Source organism: Sturnira hondurensis, unplaced genomic scaffold (assembly GCF_014824575.4).
Source record: "Sturnira hondurensis isolate 20B ecotype Veracruz unplaced genomic scaffold, ASM1482457v3 Scaffold0009935, whole genome shotgun sequence".
In the NCBI taxonomy this organism is placed as follows: domain Eukaryota; kingdom Metazoa; phylum Chordata; class Mammalia; order Chiroptera; family Phyllostomidae; genus Sturnira; species Sturnira hondurensis.
The window spans coordinates 2,237,867-2,260,696 of record NW_028082566.1 but is presented as its reverse complement, the minus strand read 5'-3'; the positions used below and the strand labels follow the sequence as shown (position 1 = coordinate 2,260,696).

Genomic DNA, 22,830 nt, shown 5'->3' with positions numbered 1-22,830 from the left:
TACCTGTGATCCTTTGCAATATAGCCTCTTATGTGAGCCTCTCCCACTGCTCACCTCTGGTATCAGGAAGGATCAATTGTTTTTCTTGCTAATTTTGATTAACTTAAGATCAGCTGATTAGTAACTGAATGTTGGGAATTATATCCCATCACATTCATGGGTTCTATCCACAAAGGATAGGAAAGTGTACAGAGTATGTGCACCAAAGGTTGGGAATGTTGGACGCCATCTTAGAATTCTGCCTATTACACCTACTTCTGCCTTTTCCTAGGTGTGTGAATTTGGGCCAGTTGTATAATTTATCTGTGCTTTGATTTTTCTTAGGTTTAAAGTGGGATAAAAATAGAACATTCTTTATAGGATTATTATAAAGATTAATTGGGTTGGTACATGTAAAACCCTAGAAGAATTCTTAATTCAGAGTAAGAGCCTGCAAATATTCAGTTGGCATTTTAATTTATTCCCCCCCCCCCATAGATATTGCATCCTCTCCTGTTGCTTCAATGTTACAGATATTCCTATGGCTTCCAAATTTATACCTCCAGTCAATATCTCTTTTCCAAGCTTTAGACACTTAACATTTCCCACTTCACATCTCCACTTAAATCTGTAACAGCAATTCAAGTGTGGTTTTTCTATATGTAAACTCATGATTTCACTTGCAAACTGGATCCTTTCTAATGATTTTTATCACAGTGAATAGCACCCTTTCATGAAACCCCAATGTTTTCCAGTTTTCTATGCCCTTTCTACCATTCATTCATTCATTCAAAACTTTTTTGAATATCTCCTATGTGCAAAGCATTGAAGCAGAGGATGGAACAGTGTGAAATAAATACAAATTTTCATAGAACTTACACTCAAGCAAGAGGTATAGATTATACTCTATTCCCCAAAACCTATTAAAACAAACCATTTTCTCAATCTCTTTAGCAAAGATGCAAGTCAATGTTACTATCTTTCTTTCTTGAACTTGGTTCCTACATTCACTAATTCTCTACTTTCTCTTCCCTTCAACAGAGATCCCCTCTTCAGAGAAATCTTATTAACTCACTCCTTTGCATAAATACTTTCATTGGCTTCCTGTAATATGGGAGATGAAAACCAATCTACTTCATAGCCTGCCATGGCCCTGCTTAACCTCTCTAGCTTTATGCTCCACTCATCCCTCCATTTCTGTTTTAGCCCTGATGGCCTTCTTCCTGCTCCCTACCGGCGCCACACTGCCTCATGCCTCAGCACACTGTGTCTGCCAGTCCTCCTAAAATGGGCACCCTCTCCCTTGTCTGCTCTGTCTTTGTCTGATAACCCTTAGCTAAAATTTTATGCCCTATGAGTCTCTCCTGATCTCTTTAGACTAAATCAGAATTTCCACTACACTGAAAGTACTATAAGAAACTTCATCATGACATTTACTATAGTATAGTTATGTACCAGTATGTGTCATTATTTGATTAATATCTACCATCATTCTGGGGGAGGGACAATATTCAGCTGTATGAAAAATAGATCTTATAAATGTGCTTTGTTTATGTATTTGAACTGTAAATGCTATGATAAGAAAGTGCATTTGATGGGACAAGCTTCTTATTTAACTACCTCTGTGTCAATTCAGACCAAGTTTACCCTGCTTGTATTTGGAAGGGAACACATTTATGGTCAAGAGGGTTACTGAGGACCTGAGCAAGAATGTGTAAAGTTTTCTACGAACTATAAAACTCAACACAGAATTTTTGTTGCTGTTTTTTGTTGTTACTATCACTGAAACATCAGTTTATCTAAACACTTGAAGTTAGGTTGAATTTGATCCATTTGATTGCCCGCAAGTACTTTATTTTCTTTACCAAATGTCTCAGATCTACCTGTTTGTTTTGCTTAAATGTACATCTGTGAGAATACATAGTACCATGTTGTCCATCTATTAATATGTGTACAGACATATGAGATATGTCTAGAGATATGCAGTCATGTAATATGAAAATAGAGACATTTATTGAAGAAAATACAAGATACAAGAAACATTGTACATAGGATGATGACACCTCAGTCCCCTTCAGAGTAGGCACCTTGGGACCTCACACAAGTCTTCCAGTCACCATGAGCTGCCCCATTGTATTTTCCTGAATCTCACTGACAATCTGAAATCTCTTCCCTTTCAAAGGTGATTTTAGTTTTGGGAAAAGCCAGAAGTCACAGGGCACCAAATCTGTGCTGTAGGGGCTGAGTCACCTGGGAGATTTGATGTTTTGCCAAAAAACTCTGCACAGGATGTGATGTATGAGTGCGTGCATTGTCATTATAGAGCTGCCAATCACCATAGCTGCAGCCTTCTGAATCATATGAATAGTTTCCCCAGAGTAATGTTCAAGCTTAATGCAAAAAATGTGATGCAGATTTATTGCTCTACTTGCTCAGTCATTTTCAATGTGACAGTCACACAGTACACATGCCCATTCAATGGTATCTACTGCCCCACTGACTAGTACAGTGAAGTCATCATTGTTCATGCATGTGCATTTCAGTCCACTGGCTTTGGTTGCCAGGTTACATTGATGTCAGGCAAATCATTCTCATTATATTAATAATGGCAGAACTTTTTATGGACAGACCTTGTTTATACAGTATATACATAGTGTATATGGTATATATTCAGGCTCCTCTAAAATTCCAGTCTCATGTTCATTATTATAAAATGAGCCTATCTCAGCAGTGTTATTATGGATTTACTTAAGATTTTTCAATACAATTCAATAATGCTGAATAAGATGATATTTCATAGATAGAAACCATCAATTGTTTTTGCAAGCCACAGAAATGTCAAATTCCTTTATCTTAAAAGTTTTACTGATTGCACCCTGGCTCGTGTGACTCAGTGGACTGAGTGCCGGCCTGTGAGCCAAAGGGTCGCTGGTTTGATTCCCAGTCAGGGCACATGTCTGGGTTATGGACCTGGTCCCCAGTAGGGGGCGCTCAGGAGGCAACCACACACTGATGTTTCTCTCCCTCTCTTTCTCCCTCCCTTCCCCTCTCTAAAAATAAATAAGTAAAATCTTTAAGAAAAATAAATTTATTGATTGCGTAAAGGTGTTATACAAATGTGCCAAAATTTTCTGTAACATTCAAAACTACAAATATAAACTTCTAGTTGATTAAACTATAACTAATTTATTGTAGAAAATATTAAAAATAATTGCCAAAAGTAGAAACCCAATTATCTTTAAGCTGACTGTAATTTTATCATTATTGATTTATAGATATCCACTTTGCATCATTTCTGAAGCTGAATTCAGAACATTAAGGTAAGCTGTTTATTTGTGTGTGTGTGTGTGTGTGAGGATTTTGATTTCAAGAAATAAAATTATGTGGCACAATTGCATGTAATAGAATATTCAAACATATTTCTGGTTACTGAGCTCCTAGAATATTTCTGGTCTATGAAAAACACTCAACAAAATTGGTTCCATTTTATCATTTCATAATACTTTTCAATTATAAAAAATACCAAAGCATGTGATAGACTGTTTGATGAATACTTGTTAAATGACCTGTCAGTATTCACTCTGAAAATATCTGTACAAATAAATCACTGTGCAAATGCACGGAGCAATTAAAGACAAACTATTACTGAATAGTTTAATGCTCAGTATGGCTGAGTTAGCCGAAGAAGTTATCAAATGTGAAATAGTGTGATGGGGACATCTCATTAAATTAACAAAAATAACAATAATAATAATGTCAACGGTAGTAACAATACTATTTACTTAATGTCATAATGACTTAATGTCATCTGGACATTCTCCTAAACATTTTATATATACTTTATGTCATAGAATCCTAATTTTATAAAGTGAAGATATTATTGTTGTTGTTATTATTAATTGCATTATGGGATGAGAAAACTGAGGCTTGTCTAAGGTTATAGTGCTGCTAAGTGGCATACTTACCAGCTGAAATCCATCTAAAACCCAAGTTTTGGTTTCCTCCCGCTATGTTAAACTACCTTGAAAAGATGAGTGTTAAGCAGCTCTTGGTGACGTTTGGATTGAGGAGATAATAAGGGAAATCTCTGCTGTACGAAGACCAATAATGAAAGCACGAAAGATGATGAACAGATATGCACTCTCCTAGAGTGACAAGTTGGAATGAAAAGAATTTGAGGAAAATACAATAAAAAGTATATAGCCAGAGCAGACCGAGGTTAAAAAGTTACAGGTATATTTTGGTGGATAAAATTGATTGTTCTAGTTTCATTGCCAATGTCTTCTCCCAGCAAAGTGCTAAGTTAAATTTTTACTGTTGTAGTTGAATATAAGAATCAATAACCTGTCAGGGCATCAGTTTTAAAAAATTAACAACAGCAATAAAAATACTAGAATTAGGAGGGATGTTGGTAAGTATCTGGTCCTGTCAAGGCGTGAAGTGATGGCCGGATGGTGCTGGAAGCAGTGGAAATAGGGAGGCGTACAATTGCCAGAAATGTGAAAGGAAGCAAATATGACAGTTTTTTATGATCAGTGGGCTGAAAAAATAAGGGAAAGGAAGAACAGAGATGACCTTAAGTTTTCTCCTATGGAAAAAGGTTAAAAAATCAAACTTTTTTGTTAGAGAGTAGAATGCAATTGGTTTCTCTCTTTCACATTGGAAGTATTGATGGGGACTTAACATTCCTGTATCCTATAGGGCATAGTAAGTTAAATGAAACAAAGAGGTGATAATTGGGTCCTAATTTTATTAACTGTATTTATTAAAGACTTTAGAGTGGGTAGTTTACTATGAAAGAGTGAGTAGTGCCCTGACCCATGGGGCATTGTTCCACAAAATGAAAGGTCACCGGTTCAGTTCCCAGTCAGGGCTATATAAGACTGAACAGTATATGTCAAATAATGAAACCTGTATAATAATTTTGCTTTTATGCCTAACTAAATTCTCAGACATTTTATTTGTTTGGGATCTTTGTTTGACAATATAATTTTGATTTATAAAAGTAAGTAAATGGAAAACAGTTATTTTAAATACTGACGATGTTACTTCCCTTACTGTAAGCATATTTTTTCTGTTGGGTATTATCATTATCCTGTCAACAATACTTCAGGTAAAGTACAATTTAAAATTACTTTTATTCTAGAATCAAAACACTCATTCATTTACTGTGTAATGAAACAGGAATATGATAAACAGAGAGGAAGAAAGAAGGGAAACTCTACTTAGGCTAGAAGTTACTTCATTTGGAGTGATGTCTCTCTCAGGAATATTGGCCCACAATACTGTAATGTTTTTGTGATGCCATAACAGGTTTTTTTCCAATACAAAAATAAAGAATGAAATTATATATGCTACAGAATTATAACCTTCTTACATTTTACTAAACATCTTTACTCAGGGTAAATTTTCAAATACTTGTCCAGTAGGTAAATCCAGTGGCAAATTCTGGCCCTATCACAATACTTTTAGTAGATATGACTTATCTTTTCAAGATGTTCCCAGTCTAATAAAAAAAATGTGTAAACAAAGTATTACAGCATAGTATAATTCCTTAATGTGGAAGCACAAAAATGGGATTACTTCTTCTGATGGAGTGGATCCAGATTTACTTTTCTTTCAGTTATCATCAATGTACAATATGCTATTAAAGGTGAACAGCATAGTGATTAGAAACTAATATAACTTGTGAAACAACCACCCCAGTGAGTCTAGTACCCTTCCAACACCGTATGCAGTTATTTGAGTGGATCATGATTGCTCATAAGTATTATCAAGAAAATGTGGAATTTTAGTTTATGTACATTTTGCTAAGAATATGCGCTGAACATGTGTGAGATTTTTACTTTTTAAATTTAGAATATGGATATTTGCTGCTTTAACATTTCTTGATCCATCTAATCTTGAACTACCACCTCAGACCCCTGATGTATAAACCTATTACTTTGCCAAAGTTCCCCCTGGAGTGCCACCCAGGACTCTTGTTAACAGCCTGCACTGCATGACTGAGTGAGCCTGGTGGCTGCGGCCCCTCAGCACTCAGGTTCTGTGTTCTCTCCCCTCCAATGTCCACACTACTCATAAATCTCTCTTTACTGCACACTGTTCCAATAAATTCGTAGATTTCCTGACATCCAACTGCTCTTTCACCCAAAGAGTACTCTTTGAATTCTTTTGGAACTTGATTTGCTAAGATTCTATTTATTATTTAGCACCTATGGTCACATCCATATTTTTTTCTTTATGTTCTTTGTTAGATTTGACATCAGAGTGGTAGTTCTAGGTTTATACAATGCAAATGGCAGCCTAAATCATATCCTACAGAATACAGTGCAAATATGGGAAATTAAAGTCAAATATGAGAACAAGTTGCCATTATGTAATACGGTAGCTAATGTTTTCAATGACAGAATTGGTACCCAAACCCAGACCTATTGCAACAATTATTAAAATGAGCTCAATCCAACAAGATAAAATGTTTTAGAGATAAATACAAAATTCTTCTATTAAACTTGAAAGTATAATTGTAGAAATGTGAGATGATAGGGATCTGACTTGACGCCAATTCTTATAAATTAAATAATTACATGTTTAGGAAGAAAAATGTTATAAGTACCCCAGGGTGTCCCAGCTGCGGATGAAGCTAGTGTCAGATTGTATTGCATTCATTAAACAGGAAAAGGGTGACATTTCTCTCACTGTGCTTCGGAGATTCTTTCACAGGCACAAATTCTAGAGTATGACAGACTTGTACAACATATAGGACTCTTGTTCTTAAGACCTACCTCCCCCCTTGTTGGTCTTTGGCATTTGTCATATTCATCTGATGTCCTTCGCTGCCTCTGAAGGGTAACGAGGTGAACTTCAGGAGTCAGGGAGTTTCCTCCACAGCTTCCTGAAGTGAGCAATCTATGGTTAGGAAGCCACGTTCCCCTCTCACCCCAAGTGAGCTGTTACCACTTCTGTGATAGCATCACTTCGTTCTACCAGGATACCTCTCACAAGACTTTGATCCCTGGGCCAGAGCCTCCAATGACAGTCTGTGGAGTATCTAAACCAGTGGAAAACTCACAGTTCTCTCTGCGCATCACTAAGGCACATGGGAAGCTAGTACAGAGTTTGCTCTCTTCTCCCACTCTGTACTTTTTGGCATCTCAAATGGCCCTGTCCATCAGGCCATTTGAGATGCCAAAGTCCCCAGTCCCCAGTCCCTGGCATCACTGAAAAGATCTGCTGCTCAGTAACCTGTAAGCAGGGAAGGAGTCAGCACTACAAGTTCAAAATCACTTGCAGATCTCAAGGGAGGGTTTTCTGTCTACCTCTCCTCCTGCTATCACCACCCAACAGAAGAGGGGACGGGAGAAGGAGTGAATCTCTTTTTCTCCATAAATCCTTCTCACTAATGTTTTCTGAAGCTTCTTTTAAAATTTATTCTATGTTAAAAGATCCCATAAAAAGATTTCTTCCTATTTCCTAACAATGATCTAAATACAAACTTAAGGGAGGCTTCTTTGCAACAATTAAGGACTGGACTGTTATTCTCAGCCAGCCTACGATCGTGTACAAAGAATGACTCCCTGCCTTTATTATTTTAGACACAGAGTGTAAAAGAGGCCCTCACTAGTCTATGGCTGAGGCAAGGAAAGAACATTTTCCTCAAATTTTTATTTTATATTATTAAAATCATTTTAGTACTTATCATAGCCAGAATTCATCATTTTCTAATCTCTTAAATGCTATAGTTGACAAATTTAAAATTATTTTTACATGTGGTACATATGATATATATACAGTATGTAAACTGCTTCATTTTTACATTTTAACAAGTGAAATGTTGGTCATTAAAATCTTTCCTATTGAGGTATAATTGACATACAAAAGGTGATCATTTTTAAAATGGCAATAGTTACCTTCGATTTTGCTTAAATCCATGTTATTGTTTTGTCTCCAGAAATGGTTTATCACCTTGTCCTAGCTGTAAGTATAGGCAGAGGCATGGCTCACTTCAATTACTTTTTGGTACATCCTGAATTTGGTATTAGGGTGTGAAATTTCCAGTGCTCAACTAACTGATGCTCTTGAAGGGTGCCCGGAGTTCCACCCTTTTCCCTACGAGATCTGTTAAACCGCACATGGGCAGTGACTTTTTCTTTTGAGAAAGGGACATTGATTTAGTCATCATATTAGCTGAGGGATAAATTTGGTAGGAACTAAGAAATACAAGTAGATTATTTCTTTAGATAGTATAATCATATACCTACATTTAGTCACTCTAAAGCCTGTTACATTCATTTCCATATCTTATGATTTTTAACTTCCACAGATGCCTGTGAAGTATGTAGTTGGTGCAGGTCAACAGAGTACTCATAGAAGAATGACATACAGATAGCACTTTAAGATGTGTAAGAATTGACTCTGACAATGTGCTACATAGCCTAAAATAACCTGTCCACACTAACAACAGTTGAAGGTTCATCACTGGGAGAGACGATTGTGTTAGTGAAGGGTGATGAGAAACAACCTAAAATGTGGTTGTGTCCATCAAAGATTACATAATCCACATAAGAGGATGAAATTAACATGAAGAAATGTTAGAAACAAGTGAAGTGTTAGGCTATGAGGTGCTGACCACGGACACTCAGAGCGTGTATAGCTGAGGATGGCGTGCTAAGAGAATGATACCTAGAGAAAACACACGTGAGCTGGGCTTTGGGCAGAAAGGAGACAGAACTGGGCGCAGCTTTCAGCTCCTCCATTTCCTGTTTGTATTGTCTTGTAATATTATTAACCTCTTTGAATCAGATATAGATATCATGGTAAAACAAGGGATCAATGCCTAGTTTACTCACTTCAAAAGTTGTGAGAATTAAATAAAAGATTTTATGTAAAATGCTTAGAATGCTTGGTAAAAACAGAAACTCCAATCACTGTCATTTGTCTTTCTTCTCCTCTCTTTGACGTAGGTGAAATGGGGATGTGTAGAAGAAGGAAATGAAAGCACTAACAGACAGGGCAGGGAAAATACTGTGAACCAGAGCAGTAAGTAGGAATGAACAGAGTAGGCACAGAGAATATTGAAGACACAGGCTTATCTGCCGAGAAGTGGGAGAAAGCTATTCTTAGTTTCCAAAGACATCCTCTATATTACTTTCTATCTTAATTTGCAATTAACAGTCATATTTCTTATTTAACTATGAGGTCTTGATTGCCTTTTTTTTAGATTTAGCTCGTTGTTTTTTACACTCCATAAACCTTGGTAAAGTTCCTTGCATATAGACACTGAGGAACTATTATTCATTTGTGGGTTCATTAAATAAATATTTAACACCAACTTGCTGAATAAATTCAGGTTGTACAGGAAATGTGGAACCAGACCACATAATGCATTGGACTTGGATACCAAATGTTGAGATTTACAGGATAAAAAATAAGGCATTGTGAACTTATACAAAATAATGTTAAATGTAAACTGTAATTGAAAATAAGATTTCAATTAAAAGTAATAAAACAATTTACAAATTTTAAAAAAGAAAAGAATGACTTGTCTTTCTCTTCCACTCTTCCTGAGGCTTCATTCTCTACCATTCTTTTTTTTCTTACAGTTTATATTCAATATTATTTTGTATTACTTTCATGTGTATAGCTTAGTGAATAGGCAATCATAGACTGTGTAAAGTGTTCTCTCTGTCGTTTCAAGTACCCACGAGGCACCATACAAGTACATAGTGATTACAGTATTGCTGACTATAATTCCTATGGTGTACTTTACATCCCTGAGTCTGTCTGGTAACTACTCATTTGAGCGCCTTAATCCCTTTGCCTTTTTCATCCAGTCCCCAGCTCCCCACCCCTTGGGCTTCTATCAGCCTGTTTTCTCCATCTATGGGTCTGGTTCAGTATTGTTTTTTTGTTTAATATTGTTTACATTCCACATATAAATGAAATCATATGATATTTTTCTTAATCTGACTGGTACTCACTTAGCCTAATACCTTCTAAGTTCATACATATTGTTGCAAATGGTAAGATTTTATTTTTTTATGGCTAAGTAACCTTCCATGGTATGTGTACTACCATCTTTTTATCCATTCATTCATTTTTGTAATATATTTTACCCACTCTTTTATTGATGGGCACTCAGGTTGCTTCCGTATCTTGGCAATTGTAAATAATGCTGTGGTGAAAGAAGGGGTGCATTTATTCTTTTAAATTGATGTTGTGTTAACTTAGATAAATATCCAGAAGTAGAATCACTGGGCCAAAGGCCAGTTCTATTTTTAATTTTTGAGGTAACACCACACTCTTTTCCACAGTGGCCACTCCAGTCTGCATTCCCACCAACAGTGCACTAGGGTTCTCTTTTCTCCACATCCTCACCAGCACTTGCTTGTTGATTTATTGATGATAGCCATTCTGACTCGTGTGAGATAATATCTCTGGTTTTAAATTGAATTTCTCTGGTGATTAGTGATGTTGAGCATCTTTTCACATGTCTGTTGGCCATCTTTATATCCTCTTTGGAGAAGTGTCTGTGTCCTCTGCTCATTGATAAACTGGATTTTTGTTTTGGTGTTGATTTGTTTGAGTTCTTTTTAAATTTTGTATATTCACATTTTGAATTTTTTTCTCCTTTATTTTTTAATATGGGAAATTACATTGACTTTGAAATGCTAATCAACCTCTCATTTCTCTGAATAGACTCTATTTGGTTATGATATATTATCCTTTTTATATACTCCTAGATTCAATTTACTAATATTTTTAAAGAAATTTGTGCCCTGACCAATGTGGCTCAATTGGTTGGATATCAGGTGTGTCATTTGGAAAATATCTTCTATTTAATAGATTGTCTTTTAAAAAAATGGAACTATGTCAAACTAAACAGTTTTTGCACTGTTTAGAAGACCTACAATTCTTTAATCAAGAGTGTCAAACTCGTTTGCACCGAGGGCTACATCAGTCTCGCGGTTACTTTCAAAGGGCCAAGATAATTTTAGGACTGTATAAATGTAACTACTCCTTAGCTGTGAAGGAGTTGAAATTACATTTGGCCCTTTGAAGGCAACAGTGAGGCTGCTGTGGTGCCCCGCCCCCCACCCCATGAAAATGAGTGTGAAGGCCCTGCTTTAAATAGAGTAAGCCAAGCTCCGGCATTCCTAAGTGCTTCTTTTATGTGACTTTCTCTTTCTGAAAAATTCCCTTGTCCCCCACCTTATTTTTCTGGAAAATATCTACTCTTCCAACATTCAATTTAATGAAAACTTTTCTGACCTCCTTCTTCCTTTCATTCTCAGGGACATTATACCTTTCAGTCCTTGTTACTTTCTCTAATCAAGTCCTTATTTTCATCATCTCACCGATAACACATTATTGCTTCTGTTGTTCACATCTGTGCCTATTAGATGAGAAACATAAAACCCGGATGGGGGTGGAATAAGGAACAATCTCCTAGGAATACATTTGAACAGTTTCCTTCATACATACTTAATAAATGTTCCACAATTTAGAATTTCTACCAAGGTGTATATGAGAAAATAGTGAAAATCTTGACAAAATAAGAGGTTTAGTGTAATATCCCTGTTATTGCACAATGGGAAAGCCAAGTAAGATAAATATGCTCTTTGAGCAACACTTTTCATAAATATTTTAAAACTATGCCTGTTAGAGCAACATTATTTTTGTATTGCTGAAGTGCTTTGAGAGTAATGCCCGGGTGACAGCATGAACAAAACACAAAGGCCAGTTTGTTTTTCTATCTAAATAGTGGACTGTTGGTGAAGAGTTGTGCCAGCCAGTACAGAGTGGAATAGTGTTTTATTCCTCTCAAGATAGATGGATTGCTGAATAGCCTCAGTTCCTGCTGTTTTATAGCCTGCCCCTTGAATTTGAAAATGAACAAGTGTGCTTTTTCTCGTCAGTGGCTGGTGAGAAAATATATCATTTAAATAAAATAACTCGTCGGGGGGAGGGGAGCATAAGTGTGTTAAATGGTAATGGAAAAACCATGATATAAAAATAAAAAGAAGAAATTTAACAAGACAACACACATAAAAAAACAAGTCATAATATTGTTATTAAAATGTGCCCTCCCTGGTATTTTATCCACATGCTATATTGCTAACATTTTAAAATATCTTTTTTGTTAAATATTGAATTTTAAGTGAATCATATCATTTTTAAAACAAAGAATGGACAATCTGCCAATATGTTACACTTTAAAAATGTTGTTCCTTCAAATGAATTGACCTGTGTGTTACATCATTAATAAAACAAGTACTTAAAACTTTTTGCTGGTAGATTTAATAAATTTAAATGGCTCTTGAATGCCATGATGAAAAGTTTGTGTAGGGGATAGGAAAAAAGGAACAATAGCCCCTGCAATCAAAGCAGACTCAACAAAAATGAGTATGTGCACAGCCAATGTAGCACAAGACAGAGACAGGGCAGTCACCCTGATTACGAGAGCACAGGGAGGGAAGTACTTCCCGTGAAAGTGAAGGCTTCGCAAAACGATGAAAATTGAAAAACGAGTCTCACTCACTTTTGTGGAGAGAAGAATTACGAAAGAGAAATTGAACTGAATAATGGAGAATACACCAACAGAAAATTCGATTTCTGTTTTGTAGGCCTAAAGCAGTTGTGGTGGTTAATTTTATGTATAGCCTTGGCTAGGCTATAGTGCCCAATAATGTAATCAACCACTAATCTAGATATTAACTATAAAGCCATTTGTATCAAGGTAAGGTGTGGTTAGTGTCTAAAATCAATTTGGTTAAAGGAACATAGGTTACCTCCCTGTTGTAGGAGGGCCTCATCCAATCACTTGGAGGCCTTAAGGGAAAACACTGAAGTTTCTCAGAGAAGAAGGAATTCTGCCTGAAGTCTGAATTGGCAGCACAACACCTGCCTCCTTTCCAGCCCCTGGCCTGCCTTAGGGATTTCTTACTTGCCAGCTTCACATTCACTCTCCAGTTCTTTAAAATAAATTTCTTTAAATATATAAGCATATACACTCAATATACGTAGTCTAAAAATGCATTCAATTATGTAGACTAAAAATGTATGCTCTATATATTATACACTGTTTGCTCTATATTATACATATATTCTATATAGTTTACATATATTTTCTATACAATATACAGATATGTGTGTATTCTTTGGCTTTATTGTTTTTCTGGAGAACCCTGACTGAATCAAGTATTATTAAAAATTTTAAACAACTACATTTATTAATATTCTGGCAGACGTTAAGTCATAATTTTAAGCTTTCATTGATCACTAGTTTGTGCCAGGTTTATGCTACATGCTCTGGAGTAAACAGGAGCATAAAATATAGGGCCAGTTTTAGTGTTTTTCCTGCAATAATAGTAAACAGTTTTAGCACTTCTGTGTGGTAGACAATGTGTTAAGGTTTTTCCAAATTATTTTAGTAAACCAATCAATGTACCATTGTTAATGACACAGCTACTATTGATTTAAATATTATCTTTGTAATTTAACAGATAAATAAACTGAATTTACAGCTAATGCATGTCTGACCCAACACCAAACTCCATGATACAGTATATGAAACATTATGTATTTAACTACTAAAATGCAGATCTTCTTGTAATGAAAAACAATTTAACTATGGTCAATGACCAATTAGCAGAATTTATATACATTTAAATATATAAAAAGAAAGCATAGGCAGCCATGTTTGTTATAGAAAAGAGTTGCTAAGCAGAGGAGCCCTTCATGGCTTGTATAAAAAAGCTGATGACTTAATAAAAAGAAAGGATGTGGCCTCAATTGTAATGAACAGATCTAAGAAAAGTTAAAATAATTAACTGCCTTTTCAAATCCTCAGACAGTCAACATACACCAGATCTTAACAAACTTGCCTCAACCTCTTCGAATAATGCTATTTAAAATATAACTCCATGATTATCAGTATCATCAGGGCCCAAGATCTTGGTAGAAATTCATCTTTGGAGGCTTTACCCCAAATATTATATATAAGAATTTCTTAAAGTAGGGCCTAGGAATCTGTGACTTAAAGTAGGTTTCCATGTGTGTCATGTAGAGTTTGAAAGCACTGCACTAGACCGCCAGGGACCAGCAGTCACACAAGACCAAGGCGAGCCTTTCCATGAAAACAGAATGAAGGAATCAAGCTGGAACTAACCAGAATTAATAATGGTTGAAGAATGCTCTGTCTTAGGCCGAGACACAAGTTGGAAATCTGGGACAAAAATAAATTTTGGAGGCACAAGAATTAAGTAGGGTCATAGAGAAGGTGAAACTCTCTCACTTAAGTTAAGATTAGCTTGATCGCAAAGTCAGAACAGGTTACACAGTGCACACGAAAGAGGTCAGGGTGAGTGTCAAGGATCAATGCAGAATTAAAGATCAAGGCAGATGTGGTAAGCCAAAGTGGCAAAAATCCTGGATGAAAGAGCAGCTATTTTAGAAAGTGACTAAAAATGTTGACTCCGGAGCCGAAGGTTTGAAGTTGAGTATAAATTATTTGCAAGCAGGCAACCCAGATCTATGAGGCCAGCCCTACCACGACTGTCCGTTATGCATTCAAAGAATTAGTCCTATTAGTAGCTAATGGAATCACAAATTGTGCCACTGATTCATTCATCTGTGAATTAAAAAGAATCTTGGCATCCTCTATGTGCCAAATACCATGATAAATAATAGAGATGAAAAAGTAGGTGAGATGAATTTGATCTCTGCCAGCAGGAGAGTTGGGCATTAAATTAAAAATTGTACAAATAAGCATTTAATTGTCATTACCATAAGTACTACCTAGAAAAAAGTACATATATTGTGATAATAAATCACAAGACACCTAACCTATAAGGTGGAAAGGGTAGGAGGATAATCAGGCACATTTCCAAGATAAAGTAAATTTTAAGCTGAGACGAAGTTAAGAAAAGAGCTGTGGGGAAGCATTCTAGCCTAAGAGATACTGTGCAGAATGTGAGCATTAGGAGAGAACAGGTTGATGGCCAGAGTGACTGGAATGTAGTAAATGAGGGGCGAGTACCACAAGATGATATAGAGCTGCTATGTTCTATTGAGGACTTAGAGTAACATTCTAATTGCAGTTGGAAAACACTGGGTAATTTTAATCAATAAGTAATATAATGATACCTACATTAAATATATATATATATATATATATATATATATATATATAATCATTCTAGGTGCTGTGATAGGGTATTTTACATGGATTACACAGGGAAAATTTTAGGAAGTTATTGTGATACTGTGAGTAAGTGAAGTAATGATTATTCGGAGTAGGTTAATGGCCAGGAGGAGAGAAAGAAGTAGACAGATTTAATATGTATATTTACCAAATACAAACCAATGAGCTAGTGGCCATAGAGGAAGAAAAAAAATATCACATTTAGGTTTCTAATATAAGCAGATGAGTAGAGACTGGTAAATAACTGGAATAAGAAAGATTGGAGGAACTAAATTTTGGGAGAAAAGTCAAGAGCTCAGCAGTGGACTGCCTGAGCTTGAGATGCCTGTTAGTTGTCCAAGTGTAAAATTATAAAGTGTATGAGAGGATTGATGGGCCTGGAGCTTCAAAAAATTGTCTGAAGATGTAAGTTTGGATTCATTATTCATGACACATCTTGTTATTAGCATGGATAAAAATACCTAAGAAGAGAAAATGAGGTCAGAAGGGATTTCTTCTCTTTTAATCTGTGAAAAAGAATAATAAAAGTGTGGTACTGGCAAAAACAAAACAAAACCCTGAAACATAATGGACAGAGAAGCAAGAAGCAAAGAAAATAGTTTGTGTCTAAAAAAACCACTTGAAGAGATGTCCAACTAAAGGTTCAGTAAATGTGTGACAGAGAGCCAGGGGTTAAAAGAATGAGGTGAATGAGATGAACTAATCTACTACTCTCTATATTCCTATATTTACTACATTTTCTTAATCAATCTCAAATACTTGTGCCCACATCCATTGATTTAATTTTTTTAAAGATTTTATTTATTTATCTTTAGATAGGAAGGGAAGGAGAGAAGAAGAGAAATATCCATGTATGGTTGCCTCTCGTGAGTCCCCTGTTGGGAACTGGCCTGCAACCCAGGCATGGGCCCTAACTGGGAATTGAACCGCGATCTTGTGGTTTGCAGGCCTGCACTCAATCCACTGAGCTACACCAGCTAGGGCCCACTGATTTATTTTGAAGCCACCCACCTTGAAAAAAAATCTTCACTCTAAACCCACACATAAAACATGTATCTTTAAAAAACTCAGCATCTTTAAAACACTGAAAGAAAGAAAAACATATCAATTTCAAATTTTACACCTAGCAAAGTCATCACTCAGAAAAGCAGACTAGCCCTGCTTGGTGTGGCTCAGTGGGTTGGGTGTCGTCCTGCAAACAAAAACATCAGCAGTTTCATTCCCCATCAGGCACATATCTGGGTTTTGGTCTGGGTCCCCAGGTGGGGGCATGTGAGAGAGAGCTGATTGATGTTCCTCTCGTATGTCAACGTTCCTCTCACTCTCTTGCTCACTCCAGTCTTCTCTCTCTGAAAATAAATAAGAGCCATAAATAGTAGGTACAAAATAGATAGGGGGAGGTTAAGAATAGTATAGGAAATGGAGAAGCCAAAGAACTTACATGTACAACCCATGGACATGAACTAAGGGGGTGGTGGAATGCAGGTGGAGGGGAGTGCAAGGAGGAGGGAAATAAAGGGGAGAAAATGAGACAACTGTAATAGCATAATCAATAATCTATATTTAAAAAATAAAAATAAATTATATGTAAAAAATTCAGACTGAATAAATTTTTTTAGATAAACAAAAGCTGAACAAACTCTTTGCCCTCAGACCTGTGCTATAAGTAACAGCAAAGGAAGTCCCCCAGGCAGAGAGAAAACAGTGCCAGATGGTTTCCTGGAGTGGTTCGGTCCAGGCCAGATCATCACACCCAGGTTCCATTCACAACACTTTCTAGGCAGAAGCTGAAAACAATATGACAAACCCCATTGTCATGCTAACTCATCTCTTAACTGTTTATATATTTACAAATGGACATCATTAAGTTAAAGCAAAGTCTATGTATATAACCTCTTAGGTTACTGGAGCATTGTTGAAAGAAAACAAAGCATTTATGGTCTGTTGTCAGAATTACCAGATTTGATAAATTATGCAAACTTAATTTAGGAAACTTAAACTTAGGAAAGGGCCTGGAACAAATAAATCTATATATTTGTGAGCCCTAATTATTTGATTATGTATATAAAATAAAATCTATTACCTATAATCAAATCTATTATTGGGTGTTTTATACAAATGGCTGTTTGTAGGCACAATAAATACTGTTATTGAATAGTTACTTAACAATGTGTACATAATAAAATATATTACTTCTTAGAATTTGCACTGATTATCTTTTATTTACCATGACAAAATATGAGATAGGGTCATATTTTTTTAAATATCTAATTTATTTTAAGTCCATGATAAAAAGATGTTTTTCCTCTTAGCATTAAGGAGTTAATCTAAAAATAAATAAAATTCAGCAAACGCTTTAATATTGTGTTTATATAATTTTTGGTAGAAAGTGAATGGCTCTCCTAGTGGGAGGAAGTCATTAAGACCTGACAAAACAAAAAGACTGGAAATTTGGCTGAATTTATCAATCAATCAATCAGTCAGTCAATAGGCACTTATTGTGAACTTATTTTATGCGTAGTCTGCACTACATCCCTTGACCCAGCAGCATGAGGCCCAGTGCTGGCTTACAGAGTTTATGCAACAACAACTAGTCAGTTTTTACCCTGGCTCTTTTGAGGTAGTACTCTAGGTAATTTCTTTTCACATTCTTTCATTTAATTAGCCCTCACTGTATTCCTATAATGTAGGCACCGTGATTGTTATTAGTATTTTCATTTGATAAATAATTGAAGTTTATGTTGCTTAAGTAACTTGGCTATGGACAAACCACCAGTAAGTGTAAAACATGATACTAAACCCAGAGTGTAAGAAAAAAATTATGCTTCCAGTCATTAGGTACTCTACCTCTGTCTTTCTTTACAGCTTATTGGGAGAGTAAGGAAAACATATTTGAAAGAGGGAAATACAAGTTAAGAGAAAAATACCCTTTAATTTTTAATAACATTTTCTATTGTTAAACAATATTTATAAAATTATTAAATTTAAAAAATATTAATAGGTGTATTTAGCAATTGAGTTTTTCTGGGTTCTTCTGAAGAAGGAAAGTGTTAGCTTAATCATAAAAAAAAAACAAACAGAAATAGATCACACCCTGGGAAGTCAGAAGTCAGGAAAGTTAAAGCCACAAGGGTGTTTCAGCATCTCGGGGGGCCATCTCCACTCCAGATATAAACACATCAGCCTTAAAACTATGAGGCATTTAGGAACTAGCTAAGAAAATTCTCAAAGGGCTGAGGGCAATCTCCCTGGAGAAAGCAAAGTAAAAACAGCATCTAGAGTTATTAGAATTAATCACAGTTAATCAGTGTTCTGTCTGAGGCTGAACCTGAGTGGGAATTGAAGACAACAGAGAATTCATGCAGGTCAAGACATAGGTAGAGTTGTGGAGAAAAGAAAACTTCACCACTTAAGAATAAATGAGTATGGAGACAAAATTGGAGCAGATTGTTCAGCATGGGTAAACATTAGGTCAGTCTCCTGACTCGTACACATTTCACAATCTCAGGCAGCAAAATCCTGGGACAGAGACAAGTAGTGTGAATTTTGAGAGAGAAGTGTAATGCATAAGTATCTGTAGCCAAAGATTTAAAGTTGAAAATGAACCATTCATTCAAAGTCAGGAAGCTCTGTTTTATCTAATCAATCTTAGAACAGTAACTGACAATTCAAACTTAAAGAATTAGATCCTATAAGATCTTACAAGCATACACTGTGTTATTGATTCATTCATCCATGCATTAAGCAAATATTTGATACCCTCTATGTGATTATCACAGTGATATACACCGGACTGTGATAAATGAGAAGCGAATAAAACAAATAGGCTCTTTGCTGTAGCAAAAATTGCATTACAGTGAAAAAGTGAGGCAGTAAATAAATGATTACAAAAGTGTATCTTTAATTATAATTCTAATAAACTATAAAGGAATGTTACCAAACATTGTGAGAATAAATTGCAGGACAAAAATCCTGGTTTGAAAAGACGATACAGCCTGAAAGATTAGTCAGTAACCAAGCAACTAATTGGAGATAAAGTCACTCCTGACAGAGGGAGTCTAATACCTTAAAACTAGGAGGAACAGAGAGATGGCCAGACTGGCTGGGAGATACTGAAGGAAGGTGAAAGGAGAACTTGATGAACCTGGAGGATTGCTCAGGGGCCAACAAGACATTACATTCTGTGCTGAAGATGTTGCATATAATCTTAACTGTAGTGGGAGGATGCCGAACATTTTTATGCTAGAAACTAATATGATGACATCAGCACTTGAAAAAGATCACTGTTCTGTGATCTCATATGGCATATGGATTAACTGGAAGAGAGTGGATATTAAGAGCTTGCCTATAAGGCTCTTTCAACCGTCTAAGAAAGAGATGATGATAGCTTGAACTTAGTTAATGACCATGAAAACAGGAAAAAGTAGATAGATTTAGTACATAGTTATGAGGTAGAGAAAAGGGTTAGAGCCATAGGCTTTGGGCATGAGCGGATGCTATAGGGTGGTGCCGTTTACTGGGATAGGGAAGACTGTGGAAGACCAGATTTAATGACAATATTGAGGATTTAGTTAACTCAAAGTGAGAGAAAGGCAAGTGAAAATATGCACTGGATGTGTATGAACTTCACAGAATATATCTTGCCCAGAGGCAAAGTTTGAGTTCATTAGCATATACGTGATCTTTCAAGTATAAAAGATGATATCTCAGTTTCTGGCATGAGTAGATAGTGGGTGGATGGTGTTACTACTTCCCAGCATAGAGTAGAAAAGGGAAAACCAAATTTAGAGGGAGGCAGTTGAGTTCACTTGTGAAACGCCTGAGGCTGAGGTGCTTGTGGGATATATGCAAATATAAACATCAATTACATAAGTGGGTCAATAGGTCTGGAGTTCAGAAAAGACATATTGTTGGAAATATGCGTCTGAACTTATTGGACATTACCTTTTAATTATATGAGTGAGTGAGATAAAATTGTATCACTTCATTATTAATCATGACTGTGTTTAACAAACGTCTTGCAAAATTCCTGAAAGTTAAAAGTCTCGAACAAGCTAGTGTGGGAAGACTCCAACAGACAGCTGAGTCTCAGCCTTTGAGGACAAGGTCTATTAGATTCCCAGCACCAAGGAAGATTTTCACTCACCAGCCGCATCAGTGAATACTTTTGAAAGAAAGTGCTCAAGTCAGTATCAGTCGGATTGTAAGAAAGACAGGTGTTCCTTGTCTTCACAACTGCACATTCTGAGCCAGTTTTTCTTTCCCCACCTTTCCATAAACCTGTTTTTTCTTTGTAGCATTCATTCAGGTTAGTTTTCAAACATAATGAGTACTGGATTATATACTAGCCAAGAGTTTTGCATCAGGCACACTTTTTCTTTGGTTATCCTCACCTGAGGACATGCTTATTGATTTTAGAGAGAGGGGAAGGAAGGGAGAAAGAGATGGAGACAAACACTGATGTCAGAGAGATGTATTCATCAGTTGCTGATCGGTTGTCTCTCACATGCTCCCCAGGTCCAGGACTGAACCTACAACCTAGGCAAGTGTCCTGACTGGGAATCTAACCCACAATCTTTCAATTTTATGGGACAGCACTCCAACCAACTGAGCCACACTGGCCAGGGCTGCATCTGACAATTTTTCACTAAGAAGGCTGTCCAGATCATATGTTATCCTTATATAAATTTGGGATTTTAATTCTTACTTTAAAGCAATTATTTATTTTAAATTTAAATCCTCATGGATGAATATTTTTGGAAAATATCACTTTGTTCAAAAGCATCCACACACCCATGGCCTACAGCTAAAATACTAGTTCTAGTTTTAAGGTGCTTTTCTGAGTGAGTCTTTAATTTCATAGGAGAAATGTCTATGATGCAATCTTTCCCAGGAAATTACAGTTGCTAGTTTAAAGATAAACTTCTAATGCTGAGGCAAAGTTGATTGTCATGCAATAACTCCAAAAAACCCAAATTTATTACAAAAGAACTTACTGTTACATTAATATCCTGCTAGGGGGACTAGTTTCATGGTAAAAAAAATTTTAAATATGTTTCAAAATATTCATATCAAAAAGAACTGATACAAATTCCCTTATTAAATGAAGTATAACAGTTACACTTGACCTCTTGAACCTGCAGTTAAATAAGAACAGGAAGAGTATGAACACAAATCTTTTGTTCAAACTTATTTAGGAAGTAGTGCTGTAACTGGAGAATTCTACACCACTAGAATTTAGTTAAAAATGGTTGTGTAAAAAAATGGGGGAAACTACTGTAGATGTTAGCATTGGTACAATGGCTGTCTTTGGGGGCAGTGGGGGATGGAAGAGAGAACACAGGGCATCTGGCTAGTAATAGTTTATTTGTTGCACCAAGTGACATAGCTGTGTCACTCTGAAAATTCAACAAGTTGTATACTTATAGCTTTACTAATGTGAAATATGGTATACTTCCATGCAAGTTTGAAAATTTTATACGTATGCACATGATATGTACTTGTACACCATAATCATGATGTAGTTATTTAAAAATATTTCTATCAGAAGTTTTTACTTAAGTACCTTTTTAGCAATAACAAAGCTAAAACCTGTATAAAGTCCATAGAAGGAGACTGCATATTTAATATGTTAATCAAACATTGTAGTGAAGGCATCATCATCTATTTTTATAGCCACATATTCATTCATAAGTTCATGCAGTAAACCTCTTTTTCCATTAAAGTTTTTAAAGGAAGTTGGTTAAAGGTTAAGTCATTTTTTCTGATAACTAAAAAATTCTAAAAGATCTAAGAGTGCACAGACTTTTGTTCTTAAAAAATATCATGACATAAGGAGGTAGGTATAATTGTCTTGAAACTAGAAGTATATTTAGACCAAACAACTTTTTGCAAATATTTACATTTTTCCTGGAGAAGCAAGATGTAATTTTTAACATTCTCCCCTAATGTGGACAATATTTAGAGGAAATAGGTTGGCATGCACCCAGACCTCTTTCCGTGAATCTCATGGGGTTGAACTGGTTGGTTTCCTGTATATCTTGGAGTTTATATGCCTTCCTGCAAGAGCATTTGGTCACTTCAAAAAAACAAAAAACAAACAAACCTTTCTCAAAATAACTAAAAGTAAATATGATTAAATAAGGATTATTAGCAATAAATAGGGAGCTACTATACTTTCATAGACTTAAAAGACTTCAATTATATCTATAACCATAGTGGGAAGCTTAGTAGCTTCATTTTACATGGAGATTAAACTATACGATTGGGTCATTTTTTAAGAAACTTGGAAAATCATTTGGTATACTGATACCTGTAAGCTAACTGAAACATTAAGAAAATTTTTAGTATTTTGCCCTGACTGGTATAGCTCAGTGGGTTGAGTGCAAGCCTGCAAAGCAAAGGTTGTCAGTTCAATTCCCAGTCCCAATCACATGCCTGGGTTAGGAACCAGGTCCCCAGTTGGGTCACATGAGGGGCAATCACACATTGATGTTTCTTTCCTTGTCTTTCTCCTTTCCTTGCCCTCTCTCTAAAAATAAAAAAATAAATTAAAAAAAAATTCTGGGTATTTTAATGGAACTAGGACCCCTTGGATGTCACGTGGATAATGCCCAAGTTCTCAAACTTTGAGACATGGTAGGGTA

At 35.8% G+C, this 22,830-nt stretch overlaps 1 protein-coding gene across 3 annotated transcripts in view; it reads left to right on the top strand.

The window, feature by feature from the left end:
• Positions 1-22,830, top strand: part of CNTN1 (contactin 1) — a 309,382-nt gene that overhangs the window by 73,205 nt on the left and 213,347 nt on the right. For all 3 annotated transcript variants that reach the window (XM_037058153.1, XM_037058154.1, XM_037058155.1), the window contains one exon: positions 3,255-3,299. The gene's annotated coding sequence lies outside the window, so the exon portion shown is untranslated. The remainder of the gene's footprint in view (positions 1-3,254; positions 3,300-22,830) is intronic.